The sequence below is a fragment of the Eriocheir sinensis genome, unplaced genomic scaffold, assembly GCF_024679095.1.
Source record: "Eriocheir sinensis breed Jianghai 21 unplaced genomic scaffold, ASM2467909v1 Scaffold1050, whole genome shotgun sequence".
Classification (NCBI taxonomy): Eukaryota; Metazoa; Arthropoda; class Malacostraca; order Decapoda; family Varunidae; genus Eriocheir; species Eriocheir sinensis.
This window is the reverse complement of record NW_026110353.1, coordinates 12,555-22,500: the sequence shown is the minus strand read 5'-3', so window position 1 is coordinate 22,500 and position 9,946 is coordinate 12,555. Positions and strand designations below refer to the sequence as shown.

General features: G+C 51.8%; 1 long non-coding RNA gene across 1 annotated transcript; it reads left to right on the top strand.

The window, feature by feature from the left end:
• Nucleotides 1-2,276: 2,276 nt before the first annotated feature.
• On the top strand, nt 2,277-2,723 carry LOC126989100 (uncharacterized). Its single transcript, XR_007742872.1, has 2 exons — nt 2,277-2,351; nt 2,613-2,723. It is a non-coding gene; the product is annotated as an uncharacterized LOC126989100 (long non-coding RNA).
• Nucleotides 2,724-9,946: the final 7,223 nt, after the last annotated feature.

Below are 9,946 nucleotides of genomic sequence, written 5' to 3'. Positions count from 1 at the left end.
CCCCCGACCCCAAAACTGTCGAAACAACAGAGAAATAGTGAAGACAACACTAATGATGATAACGATGATAGTCATAATAATGATAAGGGTAACAATAATAATAGTGATAATAGTAACAATAATGATAATAACAACAATAACAGTAACTGCCTTGCCTTCAATCTCCGCGCAAAGCTGGAAGGTGAAACACGTGTTGTTGCCAGGCGTTTCCTTCTTCATCCTCGTCGCCTCAACAAACAGGAAAACACAAAAATGCTGAGAACTTACTTAAGAACAAACAACAGCGAACACAAAGTCTGTGCAATAACCCACTACTTTCCAAACAACTTGCCTCACTTATAAAAACAAAGGAAAAAATAATCCTGCACTACCAAAACAGTAGTAGTATTTTTATATTACCACAGCATTATTATTATTACATATTATTATTATTATTATTATTATTATTATTATTATATACACACACATACATTACATAGTATACATATATTATTATTATTAGTAGTAGTAGTAGTAGTAGTAGTAGTAGTAGTAGAAGTAGTAGTAGTAGTAGAATTAGTAGTAGTAATAGTAGTAGTTGCAGTAGTAGTAGTAGCAGTAGTAGTAGTAGTAGTAGTAATTGCAATAGTAGAATTCTAACAGACAAAATATACAAGAAAGTAAAATAAAGAAATATTTCTTTCTGCAGATTAAGATATTTTTTCGAACGGGGCAGAGGAGGAGGAGGAGGAAGAAGAGGAGAAGGACGAGGAGGAGGAAGAGAAGAAGAGGAGGAGGAGGAAGAGAAGAAGAGGAGGAGAAGGAGGAGGAAGAGAAGAATAATTAAACTGATGAATAAACGCAACCATTTCCTCTATGGCTAGAAAAGGAGAAGAAGGAGGAGGAAGAGGGGGAGGAGGAGGAGGAGGAGGAGGAGGAGGAAGAGGGGAAGGAAGAGGAGGAGGAGGAGGAGGAGATTTTCCAGCACAGAAACATCAATTAAAATTCGTTGTTATGTTTGTTGCACTTCCTTTCCCATCCTCTCTCACTACTTCCTTTTTCTTCTTCTTTTTCTTTTTCCTCTTCCTTCTTCCTCTTCCTTCATCTCCTTCTTCCCCTTCCTTTTTCTTCTTCTTCTTCTTTTTCTTCTTCTTCGTCTTCTTCTTCCCCTTCCTTTTTCTTCTTCTTCTTCTTCTTCTTCTTCTTCCTCTTCCTTCTTCTTCTTCTTCTTCTTCCCTCTTTCTTTTCTTTCTTCTTCCATTCTTTTTTTTCCTTCTTCCTTCTTTCTCTTCCTTCTTCTTCTTCTTCCCTTCCTTTTTCTTTCTCTTTCTCCTTCTTTTCTTCCCCTTCCTTCTTCTCTTCTTTCTTCTTCCTCTCTTTTTCTTCGTCTTCTTATTCTTCTTCCCCTTTCTTCTTCTTCGTCTTCTTCTTCTTCATCTTCCTTCTTCTTCTTTTTTTTTTTCTTCTTTTCTTTCTTTCTTCCTTCTTTCCTCTTCCTCTTCCCTTTCTTTCTTCTTCTTTCTTCTTCTTCCATTCGCCTTTATCAAGTTCTCTGACCTTCTTTCATTTCATAGCTGCCAGATGCCTCCTCCTCCTCCTCCTCCTCCTCTCAGGCTTCACTCATTACTGTACCAATTAAAGATATGTATTCCCTGTGAACTAATGACACGAGAGAGAGAGAGAGAGAGAGAGAGAGAGAGAGAGAGAGAGAGAGAGAGAGAGAGAGAGAGAGAGAGAGAGAGAGAGAGAGAGAGAGAGAGAGAGAGAGAGAGAGAGAGAGAGAGAGAGAGAGAGAGAGAGAGATAATATTAATAAACAAAGATACAGACACACACACAAACACACACACACACACACACACACACACACACACACACACACACACACACACACACACACATTATTTCACACACACTGCACAGGCTGGGTCACTACTACCACACGCTGGGTGCGTCATTGTTAGGCCTGAGAAGAGGGGGGAGGGGAGGGGGGGGACAAGGCTTTATAAGCCGACGCATACTGGCAGTAACCGGGCAGTTCACCCGTGAAGTTCTGCAAGGCATCTTGACCTGCTGCCTGTCAGACGAGTCTTGGGAAAATACTTCACTTGCCAGAAGATCAGAAGTAATGACACTTCTGATGTTACTGAGCGTCGCGGCCATGGCCGTGGTCGGGCCTGCGGCAGGAGCCAGCCAGTTAACTCCCGCCCCTAAGCTGCAGTGAAGGCGACACGAGCAACGTCTCCCGGCAGGTCCGTAGTGTCCAGTCTCCCTTGCCGCACGGGGCCTCCAGCGAGGCGTGTATCCGAAGCCCTGGACAGCTGCGCACCCGCCTCCGTGCAGCGCCCAACGCCGCCGAACCCGCTGGTGCAGGTAATGGTTTATTCCGCAAAGAAATACAGCTTCCTTCGTGTAATGTAACTATACACCACCAAGTAATGTGACCTGACCACGAAGTAACGTAACTTAATCCAATCAAATAACGTAAAGTAGACCCATCAAATATGACTCCCAAACCCCAGTAAGCTACGCAGCCAAATCACACTTAAAACAATGGCATTAGAAGCACTGTTACTTTATTTCTGCTGGTGACCTACTCGCAGTAATAGACCAACCCTTTGCCTGACCATGCAGGAGGCGAGAGAGCTGCTGCAGGAGGTGCGTCAAGTCGTGCGTCACTACGACAACCGACCGCGTCACTGCAAGGACCTGCTGGACGCCGGGGACAGCGGCAAGGGCATTCGCCACGTGTACCCCTTCCCTGGCAGCCCTGAAAGGCGCGGCAGCAGTACTGCGACCAAATTTACCGGATGAGGGGCTGGACGGTGTTCCAGAGACGCAATAACCCCACCGTCCGGGAAGATTTTAACTGACCTATGAATGCGACTTGGTTTCGGCTATCTGAGGGCGAGAGTTCTGGCTGGGCCTGGACCCATGTACGGACTGACATCGGCGGCCTTCATAGGGAACTGCGCACGACATGGCGGATTGGGGACGACGGAAAATGGTACGCAAAATACGGCTTTTCTACGTCATTCTGCTATTCGGGCACCGCCTCACTGTTGACAGGTACAAGATGTTATGGGAGAGCTTTTACAAAGTCGTTGTAGTAGTAGTAGTAGTAGTAGTAGTGTAGTATAGTATTGGTAGTAGTAGCAGTAGTAGTATTGGTAGTGGTGTAGTAGTGGTAGTAGTAGTAGTAGTAGTAGTAGTAGTAGTGCAGTAGTAGTAGTACTAGTGGTAGTAGTAGAAGTATAGTGTAGGCCTAGTGAGAAATTTTTTGTTTTTTACAACAAAGGAGGCAGCCTGGGCAAGCACAAAAAAACAGTAAAAAAGCCTGCCAATCGGTTGCTCCTACAAAATATTCAGAAGACAAGTACAAAGCAAGGGTCAAATTGGAGAGGTGTCTCTGATACCTCTTGAAAGAGTTCAAGTCGTAGGCAGGAGGAAATACAGATGGTTGAAGATTGTTCCTGAGTTTCACCAGCGAGGGATGAAAAGCGTAGATGCTGGTTAACCTCTGCATAAGGGCTTGGACATAGACGAGCACATAGGAAGTCAGGCAGCGGAATAAGCGGGAGGGAAGGAGGCATGTGTTAGCAAGTTCAAAGAGAAATGGAAAGGTCGGATAGAAGATAGAAAGAGGGTGCACATCGCGCGGGAACTTGGGAGGCAGTGGTGACCATCAGTAGGGAGACAGATGCCGGAGACGAAGAGCCTAGCTTCCACTCTGTCCAGAAGAGTTGTGTGGGTGGGAGCCCCCACACGTGAGATGCATAGTAGTAGTAGTATAGCAGTAGTAGTAGTGTAGCAGTAGCAGTAGTAGTAGTAAAGGCAGCAGCAATAGTAGTATCACCCCGACACCACTCGCCTGGTATCTTCAACTCAATAATTAGTGGGCAGACTGCTGGAACACTGCCGCCATGAAGAAAATTCAAATAGGATCTGCTGAAAGTGTCGTGCCGGGGACACTTCTTTGTAAATATTCAGCAGAAACAGCATTTGCTTTTTGCGAAAATCACTGCTTTTCGTGTGAAAAATGTTTTGTGTCCTTTTAAACATTTGTCCGACCCTGGTCCTAAGTCGGCCAACCCACAGAATGCTTCCAGCCAACAGCCAGAGTTCACAGACACGCAGCGCATTCTCCCAGCCATTCAAATCATCCAAAAATCTACTTCTTCAGCACACAACACGCACACACACACACACACACACACCCACACACACACACACACACACACACACACACACACACACACACACACACACACACACACTCTCTCACACACACACACACACACACACACACACACACACACAATAATAACACATTAATAAACTTCTATATATATATATATATATATATATATATATATATATATATATATATATATATATATATATATATATATATATATATATATATATATATATATATATATATATATATATATATATATATATATATATATATATATATGAATTCCAGGTACAGCGGTGACGCAAGGAATTTAGCCGCAGTTCTGGCTGCGTCAATTCACAGATGCTGATATACCACAAGGAACTGTGCCAGGTGAAGGCTCATGGCTTGGCTTCATAAGTTTGCAGCAGGTCGTTAATATTTTGCTACTACAGGCTGAAAACCAAGGCCCATTGCTGATCTTCCCATATGTACACAGGAACTTGTGATAAAATCATCCTTTCCAAGAAGATTAGAATGATCTGACAAATTAACAACAACAACAACAAAAACATGATCTTGCAATGCCTTTCAACGAAAAAAGGTCTCTGCGAATGCTAAACCGTTCCATAAACTGGTAGATCTTAAGGCTAGCAAGGACCTTTCTGACGAACAGTTCTTCAGAATGATGAGAACATTGAATGACTGGATCATTTGAAGCAAGTGGTATCGTGGTGGCACAGTCGTTGTAGTGACGCCACGCTGAACAGCTGCCGCACGAGGGGCAACACGGGGGACACACCGCATCCTGTGGGCTATGGCGAGGAACATTACCCTTGCGGCAGACCGCTGCGAATGACCTGACCAGCCTTCTAAACATCATGACTTGGGTTCACCTGTTGCCCAGTACACCTGTTTTGCTGACAGTCTTCCATGCGGTAAATTCACGTGCGATCTTGGCCACACACCAGCAACATCCTCTTTTCAGCACGCGACTCAGCGAGTCATGCGCTCTTCAAAGGGCTGCCTATGCCTCTGATATTTACAGCCTCAGGTGGGCCAGGGCTGCTGGCATGCCTGGGTGCTTGCCGCCCCAAGGCATAAAACTGTAAAATGTAAATGTGAAGAGTTCACATGATGTACAAGCGAATAAAAACCTATGAAAATGAACAGCATCAAGGTTTCAACTTTTCATTACTATAACGAGGAGAGAGAGACCGTTAGTGCGTCTGGATTATCATAATGCTCACACAGGTGATGGAAGGGGGCAGGGAGGGAGAGAGAGATGGAAGGGGCAGGAGGGAGAGGCGATGGAAGGGGAAAAGGAGGGAGAAGTGAGGGAAGGGGAAGGAGGGGAGGGATGAAGGGGCAGGAGGGAGAGGCAGATGAAGGGGGAAAAGGGAGGAAGGATGAAGGAAGCAAGAGGGGAGAAAGTGATGGAAGGGGGCAGGAGCAAGAGGTGATGGACAAAGGAGGAGAGGTGACAAGGGGGCAGGAGGGAGAAGTGATGTATAAAGGAGGAGAGGTAATTTTAACAAAGAGGAAGAGGTGATGGAAGGGGCAAGGAGGAAGTAGATGAAGGGGGCAGAGGGAGAAGACAAAGGAGAAAGGATGGAAGGGGCAGAGGAAGGAGGACAGTGGAGGAGAAGAAAAAGAGGAAGGAAGAGAGAGATGAATGGCATGGAAGCTGAATAGGTGGTTGGAAGGAGGAGAGGTGATGAAGGGGAAGGAGGGGGAGGAAGGGGAAAGAGGGAGAGGAAGGGGAAAGAGGGAGAGGATGAAGGGGGGCAGGAGGAGAGGAGGAAGGGGCAGAGAGAGGGATGGAAAAGGAGGGAGAGGTGATGGAAGGGGCCAGAGGGGAGAGGTGGACAAGGGGCAGGAGGAGAGGAGATGGGAAGGGCAGGAGGGAGAGGTGGATGGTTAGGCAGGAGGGGAGAGGTGATGGAATAGGGCCAGGAGGAGAGGGATGGAAGGCAAGGTGGAGGGAGAGGTGATGGAAGGGGCAGGAGGAGAGGAAGGAGGCAGAAGGAGAGATGATGGAAGGGCCAGAGGGAGAAAAGGACAGACAACAAGAGGGAAAAGGTGATGAAGGGGGCAGGAGGGAGAGAGGATGGGGACAGAGGAGGTGATGAAGGGCCAGGAGGGAGGGTGATGGACAAAGGGAGGGAGGTGATGGGTAAAGGTGAGGGGACAGGGGATGGAAGGAGGAAGAGGTGATGGAAGGGGGGCATAAGAGGGAGAGGTGATGAAGGGGCAGGAGGAGGAGGTGATGGAAGGGGCAGGAGGGGAGAGGTGATGGAACTGTAGGAGGGAGAAGGATGGAAGGGGGGGAGGGAGGGAGAGGTGATGGAAGGGGCCAGGAGGAAGAGGTGATAGAAGGGGGCAGGAGGGGAGAGTTGATGGAAGGGGGGGTGAAAGGAGAGGTGATGGAAGGGCAGAAGGAGAGGTGATGTGGAAGGCCATGAGGGGAGAGGTGGATGGAAAGGGGTGAAGAGAGAGGTGATGGAAGGCAGGAGGGAGAGGAGGAAGTGGGCAGGAGGCAGAGGTGATAGAAGGACAGGAGGGAGAGAAGATGAAGGGCAGGAGGGAGAGAGGACAGAAGGGGGGAGAGGTGATGAAGGACAGGAGAGAGGTGGAGGAAGGGGGGCAAGGAGGGGAGAGGCATTGCTTTGCCAGAGGGAGAGGTGATGAAGGGGGGGCAAGAGGGAGAGGATGGAAGGGACAGAGGGAGAGGTTGATGAAGGGCAGGAGGAGAGGGGTGATGGAAGGGGAGAGAGGGGATGGGAAGGGGCAGGAGAGAGAGGATGGACTGGGGCAGGATGAGTAAGGATGAAGGGGGCAGGAGGGAGAGGGTGATGTAAGGGGGGGGCAGAGAGGTGATGAAGGGGGCAGGAGGGAGAGGGGTGATGGAGGGGGCAGGGAGGGGAGAGGAGGAAGGGGGCAGGAGGGAGAGGGGTGATGAAAGGGGCAGGAGGGGAGAGGTGATGGAAGGAGGCAGGAGGGAGAGAGATGGAAGGGGCAGAGGGGAAAGGTGATGGCAATGAGGAGGTGATGAAGGGGATGGAGGGAGAGAGGATGGAAGGGGACAGGAGGGGAGAGGTGACATGGGGTGAGAGAGAGGTATGGAAGGGGGCAGGAGGGAGAGGGGATGGAAGGGGGCCAGGAGGGAGAGGTAGGGGATGGAAGGCAGGAGGGGAGAGGTGAAGGAAGGGGCAGGAGAGAGGTGAAGGGGGCAGGAGGAGACAGTGATGGAAGGGGCAGGAGGGAGGAGAAGGGGCAGGAGGGGAGAGGATGAAGGGGGCCAGGAGCAGAGGATTAAAGGAACAGGAAGGAGAGGTGATGGAAGAGGCCAGGAGGAGAGGGATTGAAGGGGCAGAGGAGAGGTGATGGAAGGGGGTAGGAAGGAGGTGATGGAAGGGGGCAGGAGGGAGAGGATCAGGCAGGAGGGAGAGGTGATGAAGGGGTAGGAAGGGGAGAGGTGATGGAAGGGGCAAGGGAGAGAGGGATGGGAAGGTGGGGGTAGAGGGAGAGGATGGAAGGAGGAGAAGGATGGAAAGGGGGAGGGAGAGGTGATGAAGGGGCAGGAAGGAGGTGATGGAAGGGGGCAGGAAGGAGAGGTGATGGACGGGGAAGGGAGGGGAGAGGTGAATGAAGGGGCCAGGAGGGAAAGGGAGGAAGGGGCAGGAGGGAGAGGTGATGGAAGGGGGGCAGGAGGGGAGAGGTGGAGAAGGAAGCCAGCAGAAGAGGTGATGAAGGGCAGAGGAAGAGGTGATGAAGGGGGCAGGGGAGAGGATGAAAAGGAGAGAGGTGATTGAAGGGGCAGGGGAGAGGTGATAGAAGGGCCAGGAGGAGAGAGGTGATGGAATGGGGCTGATGGGAGAGGATGGAAGGGGCAGGAGGAGAGGTGATGAAGGGGGGGACAGGAGGGAGATGATGGAAGGGGGGGGCAGGAGGGAGAGGAGAAGGGGGGCAGGAGGGAGGACAGGAAGGCAGGGAGGATGGAAGGGGCAGGAGGAAAGATGGAAGGGGGCAGGAGGGCAAGGGATGGAAGAGAGAGAGAGGTGGAGGGAAGGGGGCACGAGGGAGAGGTGAATGAAGGGGCCAGGAAGGAGAGAGTGATGAAGGGAGACCAGGAGGAGAGGTGATGGAAGGGGCAGGAGAGAGAGAGGTGATGGAAGGGGGGCAGGAGGGAGGAGTGATGGAAGGGGCAGGAGAGGGAGAGGTGATGGGGAAGTTGGGCCAGGAAGGAGAGAGGTGGATGGAAAGGAGGGGGCAGGAGGGAGGGAGTGATGGAAAGGGCAGGAGGAAGAGGTGATGAAAGGGGAGCACTAGAGTGAGAGTGATGGAAGGAGGAGAGGCAGGAGAGGAGAGATGATGGAAGGGGGCAGGGGAGGGAGGTGATGGAAGGGGCCAGGAGGGAAAGGGGGAGAGATGATGAATGGGGCAGGGAGGGAGAGGGTGATGGAAGGGGACAGGAGAGAGAGAGGGTGATGGAAGGGGCAGGAGAGAGGTGATGGAGGGGTGGGAGAGAGGGGTGATGGAAGGGGCCAAGAGGAGAGGTGATGGAAGGGGGGAAGGAGGGAGAAGTGATGGAAGGGGCCAGGAGGGAGAGGTGATGAAAGGGGGCAGGAGGGAGAGGTGATGGAAGTGGCAGGAGGGAGAGGTGATGGAAAGGGGGCCAGGAGGAGAGGTGATGGAGCTGGAAGGGAGGACCAGGGAGGGAGAGGTGATGGAAGGGAACAGGAGGGGAGAGGGGGTGATGGAAGGGGGCAGGAGGGAGAGCATGAAGGCCCGGGAGGGAAGAGGTGATGGAAGGGGGCAGGAGGGAGAGGTGATGGGGAAGGGAGTCAGGGAGGGAGAGAGGGGTGATGAAAGGGGCCAGCAGGGGAGGAGGTGATGGAAGGGGGCAGGAGGAGAAGAGGTGATGGAAGTGGGGCAGGAAGGAGAGGTGATGGAAGGGGCCAGGAGGGAGAGGTGATGGAAGGGGGCCAGGAGGGAGAGGTGATGGAAGGGGCAGGAGGAGAGAGCTGAGTAGAAGTGGGCAGGAGGGAGAGAGGTGATGGAAGGGGGACAGAGAGGAGAGGTGGATAGGGGGGGCAGGAGGGAAAGGTGATGGAAGGGCGCAGGAGGGACAGGTGATGGAAGGAGGCGCAAGAGGGAGAGGTGATGGAAGGGGGCAGGAGGGGAGAGGCTGATGGAAGGGGCAGGAGGGGAGAGTAGGATGGAAGGGGGGGCAATTAGGAGGAGGTGATGGAAGGAACTTGGGAGAGGGAGAGGTGATGGGGAAAGGGGCAGAAGGGAGGGAGCGATGGAAGGGGCCAGGAGGGAGAAGGTGTTGGAACAGGGGGCAAGAGGGAGAGAGGTGTTGATGGAAGGGGGGCAGAGAGGAGAGGTGATGGAAGGGAGGGCAGGAGGAGAGAGAGGTGAGGGAAGTGGAAGGAGTGAGAGGAGAGAGGTGATGGAAGGGGGCCAGGAGGAGGGGTGATGGAAGGGGGCCATGAGGGAGGGGATGGAAGGAGGAGCAGGAGAGAGGTGATGGAAGGGGGCAGGGAGGAAGGTGATGGAATGGGGCAGGAGGAGGAGTGATGGAGAAAGGGAGCTGGGGAGGAGAGGTGATGGAAGGGGGGCAGGAGGAGAGGTGATGGAAGGGGGCAGGAGGGAGAGGTGATGGAAGGGGGCAGGAGGGAGAGGTGATGGAAGGGGGGGCAGGAGGGAGAGGTGATGGAAGGGGGGCAGGAGGGAGAGGTGAGGGAAGGTGGGCAAGAGGGAGAGGTGATGGAAAGGGCCA